Raw genomic sequence first — 16,688 nt, forward strand, 5'->3', positions numbered from 1 at the left:
AATCAAGGAATCAAGGAAAAATAACTAAGGTAACCCTAGCTCCTTTCCTTTTTAAGTTTATGAAGTTGTATTTTGGTTTCAAGAAGTAATTTTGGGTTACAGGGGCTGTTAGGGTTTGAGGTTTGCTTAGTTTGAATTTTAGGGTTTGTTTGGCTTAATTTTAGTTCTTGGTAGCTGGTTTAGAGTTTGATTGTTAGTTTTATGCAATTTTAAGCTTTGAGTTCAAAGCTTTGAACTTTAATGGCAAGTGGAGATTTGGTGTGTTGAATTGTGAAATACTGGCTGGGTTTTATTGTTTATGCATTGTTTAGGAGCTCTAGAAAGCTTGGTATCATTTGGTGGAAAATTGAGCAATGGAGGAGGTGTTTTGGGAATACTGGTGCAAACCGGCTAGCCGGTTTGCAATGCCACAAAAACCGGCTAGCCGGTTTTGGCAGGATTCCCGAACACTTCGTTTTCTCAATTTTTGTCCATTTTAGTGCCTCGGTTGGGTGTTTCCCCATTTCCAGAGTTAGAATAACCCCTCTAGAGTATAGCAGAACCTAGGGTTTTGGTTTAGGGTTCCCCGGGATTAGGGTTGTAATCATGTGACTTACCCGGTTTCAATATGTGATTAGGGCATCCATCTAGGACGAGAATTCCGTTCAGGTCGGCCAACACACTTGAATTCGGAAAGCAGGTAAGAACTGTGTATAATGTATTATGTGATTATCTGAATGTATGTATGTGTTAATATGTATACATGCTTATTTGTTGTGATTCATACACTACCAACACTTGTACGGTTGCGGTACGGAGTGCATTGGTAAGGTGTATGATGTTTAGAAGTACAATATAGTGTTACCAGCACTTGTACGGGAAGGTACAAGGTGTTTGTGGTACAACACTTGATAGTACTCAAGGTGCGGTCATAACCTACCTACACTAGTACGAAGGTATACTGAGTGCATGTGGTATATGGTACATGGTCGTATCCTAGTTAGAACGTTCATACTCATCTGTTAAGCTCTGTAAATAGGTGTATGGGCGCCTAATTACAGGACGGAAATTATATGATAGGTTATAAGCATTTCTTACTGAGTCTGTTGACTCACAGTTTCTGCTTCCATGTGTAGGTAAAGGAAAGGCGAAGGCTGAGCAGGAGTGAACCTGAGCTCGGGTGAGATTGTGCATGTCAAGCAGCGCGACCTGGAGTGTTCGGTCTCGGGACATCTGGGAATTGTATTTTGAAAGTCGCTGTGCGACCTGTAAATTTATGTATTTTGGAATGTATGCTTGAAAAGTATATTTTATAAAGTTTAAAAAAACGGGATCCCGGCACTTGTAAATATTTTATTAAATTACAAAGTTTAGTATTTAATGCAAAAGTTTTAATTTGACACGTTTTTCGAGAAATTTCTTTGATTAGCAAAGATTGCACAATAATTGAAAAAGCACTGTAGCGTGCCTTAGCATTAGGGCGTTACAATTTTGGTATCAGAGCCGCCAGGTTTGTCTACCGAAGCTTGCTATGACATTACAATCTTCATCAGAGAAAGCTCGGTTCACGGTTCAGTAAGCCCGTACTTGTTTAGTACTTTAATAAATGTGAATGTGAAAGCATGTTAGGAAGCATATTAGATTTTAATTAATTATATATATAAAAAAAAAAAGTGTGTTGCCTTTAAGTCTTTAAGAGCGGTGTTAATTTTGATCGCTGTCTAACCTGCCTGGCTTATGGATTCGCAGGCTAAGTCCTATTAAATGGACGCCCCGCGAAATACAAGAAGTCAGGGTGATATGGTTGAGACCGGAGGCGGTCAGAGGAATCCCCAAAATCCTCGCGGTCGCGGCCGTGGCCGTGGCAGAGCTCAGGGTGGTCGTCCTGCAAATCCACCTCAAGCTCCTCCTGATTAGGAGCAAAGATTTGCGGAGATGCAAGATAGAATCCGCCAACAGGATGAAGAGATCCAAAGATTAAGGCAGCAGGGTCCTCCTGCCGTGCCTCCTCAAGTGGTTCAGCCGTTGCGCAGCCCCCGCGTGCAAGCGCAGAACAATCTGTTGTTGGCAACCGTATGGAGCCGTTGTATGAATGATTCCGGAAACAGGCACCTCCAGTGTTTCTGGGAGGCCCTGATGTGATGAAGGCCGAGCAGTGGCTTTCGGTGATTGAACGCATCCTCAATTTTATGGGAGTGGTTGGCAATGACCGAGTGACCTGCGCCACCTTTCAGTTTCAGGAAGACGCTCTCGTGTGGTGGGAGTTAATAACCCTCACTCGAGACGTCACGCTGATGACCTGGGAAGAATTCAAGGAGTTGTTTAACTCCAAGTATTACAATGAAGCAGTCCGCAGTGCAAAGCGGAAAGAGTTCACTGAACTAGTTCAATCTGAGGGAATGTCTGTTACAGAGTATACGACAAAGTTTGACCGTTTGGCCAAGCTTGCAGCGGGAATTGTCCCAACCGACTTCAGTAAGAAAGAGAAATATTTGGCGGGTTTGAGTGCAAAGATTAGACATGATCTGGTTATTACTACTACTGAGGCAACCACTTATGCGGAGATGGTTGAAAAGGCTTTGAGAGCCGAGGGTGCGGTAAAATTCCTTCAGGAGCCCCGGGTGACTCCGAGTGTTGGTGGAACCCCCACTATTCCTACTCCTGTTTATGGTAGGGATGGTGGTGACTCCACCACCGAGCAGAAAAGAAAAGTTGTTCTAGCTTTTGGTGGCTCGGGGCAAAGTAAGCGGTTCCGTGGGAACCAAGGCAGAGGAGGACGCCAGGGTTACTCTTACCCTGAGTGTCCATGGTGCAAGAAACATCATCCGGGAGAGTGTAACCGGAAGACATGCTTTCTGTGTGGCATGGTGGGGCATTTCAAGAAGGATTGCCCCTAGGCAAAGAAAGAGGAGCCGAAAGCTGAGGTGAAACCGGTTCCTGCTCGTGTGTTTGCCATTACCCAAACTGATGCTGCAGCCAGTCCTTCTGTTGTGACAGGTCAGCTTCTCGTCAACAACTTATTGTTTACAGTATTATTTGACTCGGGAGCTACACGCTCATATGTGGCTACAAGAGTAATTGATCTTTTGGGTAGACCTTGTGATATTTTAGAAAGAGGGTTTGGAACCCTAATGCCTAGTGGGGAATTGGTTATCTCTAATAGGCGTGTTAGGTCTATGTCGATTAGGATCGAAGATAGGGAATTGAGTACTGACCTTATAGAATTGAGACTAACTGAGTTTGACATCATACTGGGAATGGATTTTTTATCCAAATATTCGGCCAGTATAGATTGTAAGCGGAAAATGGTGACTTTTCAGCCAGAAGGTGAAGATCCATTTGTTTATGTCGGGTCAGTTCAGGGGTCTCGGATCCCGGTTATTTCTGTATTAAGGGCTAGGGATTTACTATGCAATGGTTGTGTAGGATTTCTAGCGGTGGTTTTTGACTCTAGCAGACCTGAAACATTTGGGCCTGAGGTAGTCCGGGTGGTGAAAGATTTTCTTGATGTGTTTCCCGAGGAGTTGCCGGGATTGCCGCAACAGCGAGAGATTGACTTTGTAATTGATCTGGCACCTGGAGTCCAGCCTATTTCTAAAGCTCCATATAGGATGGCTCCAGCAGAACTCAAGGAGCTTAAGTTACAACTTCAGGGGATGCTTGACATTGGGTTTATTCGACCCAGTGTATCGCCCTGGGGAGCTCCAGTTCTCTTTGTGAAAAAGAAAGATGGTTCCCTCAGAATGTGTATTGATTATCGGGAACTTAACAAGCTGACGATTAAGAACAAGTACCCGTTGCCCAGAATCGACGATTTGTTCGATCAGCTTCAGGGAAAGACAGTGTTTTCGAAGATTGATTTACGGTCTGGTTATCACCAACTCAGAATTCGGGAGGAGGACATACCGAAGACTGCTTTTAGAACCAGATATGGGCACTATGAGTTTCTGGTAATGTCATTCGGATTGACTAATGCTCCTGCGGCCTTTATGGATCTTATGAATAGGTTATTCAAGGATTTCCTCGATAACTGCGTTATAGTGTTTATCGATGACATCCTTGTATACTCTCAGTCAGAAGAGGAGCACGAGCATCATCTTCGAATGGTATTACAACGACTTAGAGATCAAAAGTTGTATGCCAAGTTCAAAAAGTGCGAATTGTGGTTGTCCGAGGTGTCCTTTCTGGGTCATATTGTTGGGAAGAATGGAATTATGGTTGATCCAAACAAGGTAGAATCAGTGAAGAATTGGCCGAGGCCCAAGTCTGTGACAGAAGTTCGAAGTTTTCTCGGATTAGCAGGGTATTATCGATGTTTCGTCGAAGGATTCTCTAAACTTTCTATGCCCCTAACCGAGTTGACCAAGAAAAATCAGAGATTTGTGTGGTCAGATAAGTGTGAAACAAGTTTTCAGGAGCTGAAGCAACGTTTGATAACAGCTCCGATATTAGCTTTGCCATCAGATCAAGAAAAATTTGTGGTTTATTGTGATGCATCCAGACAGGGTCTGGGATGTGTTCTGATGCAAGCTGACAGAGTTATAGCCTATGCCTCTCGTCAACTGAAGGATTATGAGCAGCGTTACCCAACTCATGATTTAGAACTCACTGCTGTAGTTTTTGCTTTAAAGATTTGGCGACATTATCTTTACGGTGAAAAGTGTGAGATTTATACTGATCATAAAAGTCTCAAATACTTTTTCACCCAGAAAGATTTGAATATGAGACAGAGAAGGTGGTTGGAGTTGGTTAAGGACTACGATTGCGAAATACTGTATCACCCCGGGAAAGGCAATGTTGTGGCCGATGCTTTAAGCAGAAAAGGTCCCGGACAAGTTTGTACTACAGTTATGATAGCTCCTCAACTAGCCTCGGACATGGTTAGTGCAGGAATTGAGTTCGTGGTCGGGAAGTTACATAATTTAACACTCCAATCTGATCTGTTGGAGAGTATCAGAAAAGCACAACTGGAAGATCCCGAGCTAGTTAAAGTTTGAGATGAAGTAGTGGCTGGTCGGCCTAGAGGTTTTTCAGTCTCGAGCAGTGGAATGTTGTTATATAAATGTAGCACCCTAACTACCTTAGGCGTATTACGTGATTTTTAAACGTACTGTGCAGCTCGTTGCTAATCAACGAGGTTTATGGAAAAACGTGATTAATTAAAATTTTGCTTTTTCATTAAACTTATAAACCATTTTACAAAAAGTCTCGGGATCCCGATTTATAAAAATATTTACAAACGTTTTTACTGTTCAACTTTTACATCAAAATAAAGTCGTCTAACGACAGTTACAAAATCTCAGCCCTGCTGTCCCGAGGATCGTACGCTCCAGGCCTAACCGCCCCGACATGTACAATCTCATAAGCTCGCTCACGGTCCATCAGCAACTGCCTTGCCTTTACCTACACATGAACATAAACTGTGAGTCGACAGACTCAGTAAGAAAAGCATAATAATATCATACATAAAACTGACTGCCGTGTCCAACACGATACTGAGTCCCGCTACTGCCATGTCCAACATGGTACTGAGCACTACTGCCATGTCCAACATGGTACTGAGTTTTGAACGTTCAGGGGACGGTACTATTGACAAGTATCCTCCTGATCGGTCGAACCGGTCATACTCCGGCTGCTGGTCATACTCCAGCCTGTACCGACGGGATAGGTCAATAGCATGAACCACCAACCAGTGTCAGCCTGATCGGTCGAACCGGTCATACTCCGGCTGCTGGTCATACTCCAAATTGTACCGACGTGACAGGGTTGGGTGGTTCGAAGCCTAAATACATATCTAATGTAATCTAACAGGCTTCCTACATGCACGCTAAACATGTAATCTACATATGCATACTGTTATACTAATCTTACCTGGATTCCGATTTCAGGTGTGCCGGTCAACCTGACTGGAACTGAAGCTGAACGGAGAATTACTGGCTCCTAAACCATAAAAATCACAACGCTATAAGTGACACGCTAAATCACTTCCCGGGGACTAAAACTCGAAACTAAAAGTTTCCCTATCGATAAAAAGCATGGCAATACCCCTAAAAACCCAAAAACGAGGAAAACTAGGGTTCTGAAAAATCCCCCAACCGGCAGACCGGTTGCCCAACCGGAATTCCGGTTCTGGGAAATTCTGAACCCCCATCCGGAATTCCGGATGCTCAACCGGAATTCCGGTTCCTCGCAGGCAGCAACCATAAAATCTCATAACTCGACCAAATCAACCCCAATTGGTCCCAAACTTTCCAGACCTGTTCTATAGGTCCCAAATGACATTTCTAAAGCATCAAACCTACCCAGAAACCACATACACAAAAATCACCATTAGAGCTCAAGCTTTGAGTTCTAAACTCAAACTTGAGCAAACCTAGCTAGCATGCAACCAAACCCATCTAAACCTACTTAGACAAGCTTAACTAAGCCTCTGAAAACAATCCAAAACATCAACAATAACACAGCAACAGAACATAACCATTTCATTCAAGAATTCACATATTTTACATAGAAAACCAAAGCTTAACTCAATCTAACATTCATGCTTCAAAACAACCTAAATAACCTCACATAAACATGCTTGAATCACACAAAATAAACACAAAAAGCAGCAGCAACAACATCTAAAACAACATGCATGCATCATCACTTTTCATCATTTTTCTCAAGCAATTTAAAGAGAAAGAGTTAGAATTTACATACCACAACCTAGAGTTCACAATTAGGATGAATTTAGCTTTGAGAATTGAAGAAAAAACCCAGCTTTGCACCCCAAAGTACCCAGCCGAAAGTGTTGAAAAATGAGAGAAATAAAAGGAGTAATGCCACTTAACCCAAAACCATTTCAGCCAACACTTATTATTTAAAAAAACATTAATCCATTTATTGAATCATATAAGACAAAACACTAATGGGGCAAAAAGACCATTTTGCCCCTTCACCATAAAATCACTAAAATCATACTAAAGGGGTATTTTTGGGACATTCTAAATTCCCGGCCATTCCCGACATTCCCAATGTCTAAAACCCGTCCCCAAAATACTAACATACTAAGTTGTGATTTCTACTGAGCCAAACGCCGCGTTCCAAAATACCGGACACCGGAAATGCGAAATATAAAAACTGCTGATGACATAATTATGCATATCTGAATTCCATAAATATCAAAGATAAATTATTTAAATAGCTATAAATAATTTCATGATTAACATAAATAACTGCTAATTTCCAAATTAACTAAGCGGGCTTTACAACTATCCCCCCCTTAAAAGGATTTCGTCCCCGAAATCTAACCTGAATAACTCTGGAAATTGAGCTCGCATATCTGATTCTAGCTCCCAGGTGGCTTCTTCCACCTTACTGTTTCTCCAGAGAACCTTGACCAACGCTATGGTCTTATTCCGAAGGACTTTATCCTTTCTATCCAGGATCTGCACTGGCTGCTCCTCATAAGACATATCTGACTGAAGCTGAAGGCTCTCATAACTGAGTATATGAGAGGGGTCTGAAACGTATTTTCTCAACATTGAGACATGAAATACGTTGTGCACTGCTGATAAAGCTGGAGGCAATGCTAACCGATATGCCACTTGACCTATCTTCTCGAGAATCTCGAAAGGTCCTGTAAATCTAGGGCATAACTTGCCTCTTTTCCCGAAACGTTTGATCCCTTTCATCGGAGATACTCGCAAAAACACATGGTCCCCTACTCGGAACTCAACATCCCTACGTTTCGGATCTGCGTAACTCTTCTGTCTGCTCTGTGAGGCAAGCATTCTAGCTTTAATCTTTTCTATTGCCTCGTTGGTCCGCTGAACTGACTCTGGACCTAGGTATTTCCTCTCCCCTGTCTCATCCCAGTGGATAGGGGATCTACATTTCCTACCGTACAACAGTTCGTAGGGTGCCATCCCTATCGTACTCTGATAACTGTTGTTATACGAGAACTCTATTAACGGTAGGTATTTACTCCATGAACCCTCAAAGTCCATAACACAGGCTCTCAGCATATCCTCCAATATCTGAATTGTCCTTTCGGACTGACCATCTGTCTGAGGATGAAATGCTGTACTGAATTTTAGCTTCGTACCCATTGCCCGTTGCAAACTCTGCCAAAATTTGGAGGTGAATTTCGGATCCCTGTCCGAAACTATAGACTTCGGTACCCCGTGAAGTCTCACTATCTCCCTGACATATAACTCTGCCAACTGATCCACTGTAAACGTTGTTCTAACCGGCAGAAAATGAGCAGATTTCGTAAATCGATCCACCACTACCCAGATGGAGTCATACATACCCGTGGTCCTAGGTAACCCGACCACAAAATCCATCGTAATGTCCTCCCATTTCCATTCTGGTAGGGTTAGAGGCTGCAACAACCCTGCTGGTCTCTGATGTTCAGCCTTGATCTGCTGGCACGTGAGGCATCTCGAAACGAATTCTACCAAATTCTTCTTCATACCGCTCCACCAGAAGTACGGTTTCAAATCTTGGTACATCTTGGTGGTGCCGGGATGTAGAGAATATGGAGTAGAATGAGCCTCCTCAAAGATCTCGTTTCTCAAGTCCACACTGTTCGGGACACAAACCCTGGCTTTATACAAAAGCATCCCACTATCTGACACTGAAAAGTCTTTGGCTTGACCAGCCAATACCTCATCTCGGATCTTCACTAACTCCGGATCTGTCGTCTGAGCAACCTTTATTCTTTCTAACAGATCAGATTGCAGCGTTAAGTTGTGTAGCTGACCTACCACAAACTCAATGCTGGACCTAACCATATCCTCTGCTAGCTGAGGTGAGATCTGAACCATGTTAGCTACTTGCCCGGGACCCTTTCTGCTCAGGGCATCGGCCACTACATTAGCTTTCCCGGGATGGTAAAGGATCTCACAATCATAATCCTTCACTAGTTCCAACCAACGCCTCTGTCTCATGTTCAAATCTTTCTGAGTAAAGAAATACTTGAGACTTTTATGGTCGGTATAGATCTCGCACTTCTCACCATACAAGTAATGCCGCCAAATCTTCAGTGCAAAAACCACTGCGGCCAATTCTAAATCATGAGTCGGGTATCGCTGTTCATAGTCCTTTAACTGACGGGAGGCATAAGCGATAACCCGATCGGCTTGCATCAATACGCACCCCAAACCCTGTTTGGATGCGTCACAATAGACCACGAACTTCTCCTTGTCCGAAGGCAAAGCTAGTACCGGAGCAAAGAATCAACCTCTCGTTTCACTCACGAAAACTAGCTTCGCATTTATCTGACCAGATAAATCGCTGATTCTTCTTTGTAAGCTCGGTTAGGGGCATTGAAATTTTGGAGAACCCCTCCACGAACCTATGGTAGTACCCAGCTAATCCCAAAAAGCTTCTGATCTCTGTCACTGTCTTCGGTCTCGGCCAATCCCTGACGGATTCGATCTTCCCGGGATCCACCTTGATCCCGTCCTTACCCACAATGTGTCCTAGGAAGGACACCTGAGACAACCAGAACTCACATTTCTTGAACTTGGCGTAGAGTCTATGTTCCCGAAGTCGTTGCAGTACCATCTGAAGATGTAACTCATGCTCCTCTTCTGACTGAGAGTACACGAGGATGTCGTCGATAAACACAATCACACAGATATCGAGGAAATCCTTGAATACTCTATTCATCAGGTCCATGAATGCTGCAGGAGCGTTGGTTAGTCCGAATGACATAACCAGAAATTCGTAGTGTCCATACCTAGTGCGGAAAGCCGTCTTTGGAATGTCCTCCTCTCGGATCCTCAACTGATGATAACCCGAACGGAGATCAATCTTAGAAAAGACCGTCTTCCCCTGAAGCTGATCGAACAAGTCATCGATCCTAGGTAATGGATATTTATTCTTCACCGTCAGCTTGTTCAACTCTCTGTAGTCGATGCACATCCTCATAGATCCATCCTTCTTCTTCACGAACAAAACCGGGGCTCCCCAAGGTGACACACTGGGCCGAATGAACCCTATGTCAAGCAACCCTTGGAGCTGAATCTTCAATTCCTTAAGTTCAGCTGGAGCCATCCTATACGGGGCTTTGGAAACCGGATCCACCCCTGGTGCCAAGTCAATCACAAAGTCAATCTCCCTCTGAGGTGGTAACCCTGGAAGTTCTTCGGGAAAAACGTCCAAAAATTCCCGAACCACACTGATATCCTCTGGCCGAATGGTGTCTGGCCGAGTGGTGTCCACCACCACGGCCAGAAACCCTAAGCACCCACCGTGCAATAAATCTCTCGCTGACATAGCCGAGATCACCGGGATCCGAGATCCCTGAACCGAACCCGCAAATACGAACGGTTCTTCACTTTCCGGTTGAAAGACCACCATCTTCCTCTTACAGTCAATGCTCGCCGAATATTTAGATAGGAAATCCATTCCTAAAATAATATCGAATTCGACTAAGCTCATCTCTATCAGATCAGCGCTTAACTCTCTACCATCTATCCTGATCGGCATAGACCTAATCCACCTATTGGAGATAACCAATTCTCCGCCAGGTAACAGGGTTCCAAACCCTGATTCATATCTATCAAAGGGTCTACCCAACTTACTAAAGACTCTGGCCGCCACATAAGAACGTGTAGCCCCAGAATCAAACAGCACTGAATAAAGCGAGTCGTTAAAAAAAATTTGACCTGTAACAACTGATGGGCTGGCATCTGCATCAGCCTGCGTGATAGCGAACACCCTGGCTGGAGTGGGTATCGCTGGAGCTCTCGGTGCCTCTGGCCGGAGCTGGGGACATTCCCTCTTGAAGTGCCCGGGCATGCCACAATGAAAGCATCCCTGCCCCTTGCACTCTCCCCGATGATGCCTCTTGCAGCTAGGGCACTCGGGGTAGGAGAATCGGGTCTCATTACCACCAGGACGACTCCCTCTGTTCTGGTTCCCTCGGAACCTCTTGTTCTGACTCGAGCCGCCGGAAGCAGTGGGTGCCCTCTTCCTCTGATCAATGGCCGAACCACTACTCCCCCTGCTAAAGCCTGATGCAGGAGGGGTAGGAGCTCCGCCACTAACCGGAGTACTGGCTGATTCGGACATGCACCCCACCGCGCCCTCGGCTCGCAAGGCCTTCTCCACCATCCGAGCATAGGTGGTGCCGTCGTCGCGATGGTAATCATCGTGGGTCATGCCCGATCTTGGGATTCAACCCGTCCGCATACTTCTCCTTCCCCGCCGAAGCTCGGTCGGCACAATTCCCGAGGCTAACCTCGCCAACCGGTCAAACTGAGTAGTATACTCAGTGACACTCATGTTCTCCCGCTGGGTCAGGTGAACGAACTCTTTCCTCTTGGCGCTTCTGACCGCCTCATTATAGTATTTCGCGTTGAAGAGTTCTTGGAACCTCTCCCAAGTCATGGTGGTGACGTCATGGATCTGAGACACCATGTCCCACCATACCAGGGCGTCCTCCTGGAACTGAAATGTGGCGCACACCACTCTGTCATTACCGGTGACACCCATGAAGTTCAAGATTCGGGTAATCACCGTCAGCCACTGCTCGGCTTTCGACACATCTGGACCTCCCAGGAATACCGGAGGTGCTTGCTTCCGGAACCGCTCATACAAAGGTTCCAATCTATGGGCCGCCACTACCATCTCGGCCTGGGCAGCAGGGGCAGGTGCCACTGGAACTACTGGCACTGGAACTGCAGGAGCACCCTGCTGTCTCAACCTCTGAATCTCGAGGTCTTGTTCTTCGATCCTGGCTTGCATCTCCGCAAACCGCAACTCCCAGTTCGGGGCTCCCTGATCGGCTGGGGGAGCTCGGCGCCCGTGGCGGGTTCTCATCACCCCGACCACGAGCCCTGCCTCGGGGACCTCTACCTCGGCCCCTAGCAGGTGGGGGAAACCGAGCTCCCTCTCCCTGATTCGACCCCACGGAGTTGCCCCGACTCCTGGTAGTCCGCCTGGCGTCCATCTAGTTAGAACCGCCTGCGAAACCAAGAGTTGGCATATCAGGTCGTATTCAAGGCGAGCTTACTAATGCCGCTTAATTTGGAAATTAGAAATGAAACATGCGCCTATTCTACTATCAGGCTACTAACATGCTTCCTAACAGGCTTTTCTTTTTCATAACTGAATAAAATAAACTACTAAAGCAATAAAGGCTTACTGAACCGTGAACCGAGCTAACTGCTGATGATGATTGTACATGTCGTGACGATCTTCGGAAGACAACCTGGCGGCTCTGATACCAAATTGTAGCACCCTAACTACCTTAGGCGTATTACGTGATTTTTAAACGTACTGTGCAGCTCGTTGCTAATCAACGAGGTTTATGGAAAAACGTGATTAATTAAAATTTTGCTTTTTCATTAAACTTATAAACCATTTTACAAAAAGTCTCGGGATCCCGATTTATAAAAATATTTACAAACGTTTTTACTGTTCAACTTTTACATCAAAATAAAGTCGTCTAACGACAGTTACAAAATCTCACCCCGTCGTCCCGAGGATCGTACGCTCCAGGCCTAACCGCCCCGACATGTACAATCTCATAAGCTCGCTCACGGTCCATCAGCAACTGCCTTGCCTTTACCTACACATGAACATAAACTGTGAGTCGACAGACTCAGTAAGAAAAGCATAATAATAACATACATAAAACTGACTGCCGTGTCCAACACGATACTGAGTCCCGCTACTGCCATGTCCAACATGGTACTGAGCACTACTGCCATGTCCAACATGGTACTGAGTTTTGAACGTTCAGGGGACGGTACTATTGACAAGTATCCTCCTGATCGGTCGAACCGGTCATACTCCGGCTGCTGGTCATACTCCAGCCTGTACCGAGGGATAGGTCAATAGCACTGAACCACCAACCCGTGTCAGCCTGATCGGTCGAACCGGCCATACTCCGACCGCCGGTCATACTCCGGCACATCGTACCGACGTGACAGGGTTGGGTGGTTCGAAGCCTAAATACATATCTAATGTAATCTAACAGGCTTCCTACATGCACGCTAAACATGTAATCTACATATGCATACTGTTATACTAATCTTACCTGGATTCCGATTTCAGGTGTGCCGGTCAACCTGACTGGAACTGAAGCTGAACGGCGGATTACTGGCTCCTAAACCATAAAAATCACAACGCTATAAGTGACACGCTAAATCACTTCCCGGGGACTAAAACTCGAAACTAAAAGTTTCCCTATCGATAAAAAGCATGGCAATACCCCTAAAAACCCAAAAACGAGGAAAACTAGGGTTCTGAAAAATCCCCCAACCGGCAGACCGGTTGCCCAACCGGAATTCCGGTTCTGGGAAATTCTGAACCCCCATCCGGAATTCCGGATGCTCAACCGGAATTCCGGTTCCTCGCAGGCAGCAACCATAAAATCTCATAACTCGACCAAATCAACCCCAATTGGTCCCAAACTTTCCAGACCTGTTCTATAGGTCCCAAATGACATTTCTAAAGCATCAAACCTACCCAGAAACCACATACACAAAAATCACCATTAGAGCTCAAGCTTTGAGTTCTAAACTCAAACTTGAGCAAACCTAGCTAGCATGCAACCAAACCCATCTAAACCTACTTAGACAAGCTTAACTAAGCCTCTGAAAACAATCCAAAACATCAACAATAACACAGCAACAGAACATAACCATTTCATTCAAGAATTCACATATTTTACATAGAAAACCAAAGCTTAACTCAATCTAACATTCATGCTTCAAAACAACCTAAATAACCTCACATAAACATGCTTGAATCACACAAAATAAACACAAAAAGCAGCAGCAACAACATCTAAAACAACATGCATGCATCATCACTTTTCATCATTTTTCTCAAGCAATTTAAAGAGAAAGAGTTAGAATTTACATACCACAACCTAGAGTTCACAATTAGGATGAATTTAGCTTTGAGAATTGAAGAAAAAACCCAGCTTTGCACCCCAAAGTACCCAGCCGAAAGTGAAGAGGAAAAGAGAGAGTTTTCTTTGAAAATTTTCTATTTTTTTCTAAGTGTTGAAAAATGAGAGAAATAAAAGGAGTAATGCCACTTAACCCAAAACCATTTCAGCCAACACTTATTATTTAAAAAAACATTAATCCATTTATTGAATCATATAAGACAAAACACTAATGGGGCAAAAAGACCATTTTGCCCCTTCACCATAAAATCACTAAAATCATACTAAAGGGGTATTTTTGGGACATTCTAAATTCCCGGCCATTCCCGACATTCCCAATGTCTAAAACCCGTCCCCAAAATACTAACATACTAAGTTGTGATTTCTACTGAGCCAAACGCCGCGTTCCAAAATACCGGACACCGGAAATGCGAAATATAAAAACTGCTGATGACATAATTATGCATATCTGAATTCCATAAATATCAAAGATAAATTATTTAAATAGCTATAAATAATTTCATGATTAACATAAATAACTGCTAATTTCCAAATTAACTAAGCGGGCTTTACAATAAAGCTCGAGTTTGTGTTCCTAGTGTTGATGAGCTTAGGAAAGAAATACTGGATGAAGCTCACACCACGCCTTATTCGTTGCATCCGGGAACCACCAAAATGTATTAGGATTTGAAACCGTACTTCTGGTGGTATGGGATGAAAAGAGATGTGGTGGACTACGTGTCCAAGTGTTTAACCTGCCAGCAGATTAAAGCTGAACATCAGAGGCCGGCAGGGTTACTGCAACCTTTAGTCCTTCTAGAATGGAAGTGGGAGGACATTGCAATGGATTTCGTAACTGGTTTGCCTAGAACTACCGGGATGTATGATTCGGTATGGGTCATTGTTGACAGATTCACAAAGTCAGCTCACTTTCTACCAGTGAAAGTTACATATTCAGTGGATCAGTACGCTGAATTGTATGTGAAAGAGATAGTTCGTCTCCATGGAGCTCCTAAATCTATTGTGTCAGATAGGGATCCAAAGTTCACATCGAAGTTTTGGGTGAGTCTTCAGAAGGCTATGGGTACCAAGTTAAAGTTTAGCACAGCCTTTCACCCTCAGACCGATGGTCAGTCAGAAAGAACTATTCAGATTTTAGAAGACTTACTGCGAGCCTGTGTCATGGACTTTGAGGGTTCATGGAGTAAGTACTTGCCTTTAATTGAATTCTCCTACAACAACAGCTACCAAAGTACAATAGGGATGGCTCCCTATGAGATGTTATATGGTAGAAAATGTCGTTCTCCTATTCATTGGGACGAGACAGGAGAAAGGAAGTACCTGGGTCCAGAATTAGTGCAAAAGACCAATGAGGCTATTGATAAGATCAAGGCTCGGATGCTTGCCGCTCAAAGCAGGCAGAAAAGTTATGCTGATCCGAAGCGTAGAGATGTTACATTTCAGGCAGGAGAACATGTTTTCCTGCGGGTTTCACCAATGAAGGGTATTAGACGCTTCGGGAAGAAGGGTAAGTTAAGCCCTAGGTTCATTGGGCCATTTCAGATACTTGAGAAGGTCGGGTAGGTAGCGTATCGGCTAGCCTTACCACCAGCAGTATCGGCTGTTCATGACGTATTTCACATTTCTATGTTAAGGAAATACGTGTCAGACCCGACTCATGTCTTGAATTATGAAGCCCTTGAACTTCAACTAGACTTATCCTATGAAGAGCAACCTGTTCAGATTTTGGATAGAAAAGAAAAACTTCTTCGGAACAAGACTATTGCACTGGTTAAGGTGCTCTGGAGGAACACAAAGGTGGAAGAAGCCACCTAGGAGTTGGGGTCGGATATAAGGACTCAACATCCAGAGCTATTCAGGTTAGATTTCAGGGACGAAATCCTATTAACGGGGGGATAATTGTAATGACCGCTCTAGTAATTCGGATTAGTAAGGGCAATTAGCACTAATTTTTATTATTTTATTATTATTTGTGAATTAATTTAATTGTGGACTCCAATATTTAGAAATAAATATTAGAGTTATAATTTCTCAATTCCGGAGATTTTATTAAACTCTAGGGGTATTATCTAGCTTATATGTGTAATATGTTATTTTTGTAATTTTTGTTCGGCGACAACGGAAAATGCGATGGATGGCTAAATTGATCACATGGGTAAGTTTAGAACCTTATTTCATAGTGGGAAATATTTTAGAGAAAATTAGTTAGCGGGATTGAGCGGGGTTATGGAATTTGACCATTTTACCCCTAGCTTTAAAAATACCTAAGTTGTAATCTTAAGGGCATTTTAGTCATTAGTAGATTGGTTAAATGAGGGTTAGGTGGCAGCCTTGGGTGATGACACCTATTCTTTTTTAACATAATTGAATGAAAAGGGGTTTTACTTTGAAAAGAAATTTAAATTAGAGAAAATCATTTCTCCTTTCTCTCTCTTTGTGTTCGGCTCTCACAAACCAGAAGGAAAACTCAATTTTCTTCATTATTTTCTGTGTTTTCAATCAAGGAATCAAGGAAAAATAACTAAGGTAACCCTAGCTCCTTTCCTTTTTAAGTTTATGAAGTTGTATTTTGGTTTCAAGAAGTAATTTTGGGTTACAGGGGCTGTTAGGGTTTGAGGTTTGCTTAGTTTGAATTTTAGGGTTTGTTTGGCTTAATTTTAGTTCTTGGTAGCTGGTTTAGAGTTTGATTGTTAGTTTTATGCAATTTTAAGCTTGGAGTTCAAAGCTTTGAACTTTAATGGCAAGTGGAGATTTGGTGTGTTTTTCTGTGAAATACTGGCTGGGTTTTATT

This window comes from Cannabis sativa, chromosome 1, assembly GCF_029168945.1.
Source record: "Cannabis sativa cultivar Pink pepper isolate KNU-18-1 chromosome 1, ASM2916894v1, whole genome shotgun sequence".
Lineage (NCBI taxonomy): Eukaryota > Viridiplantae > Streptophyta > Magnoliopsida > Rosales > Cannabaceae > Cannabis > Cannabis sativa.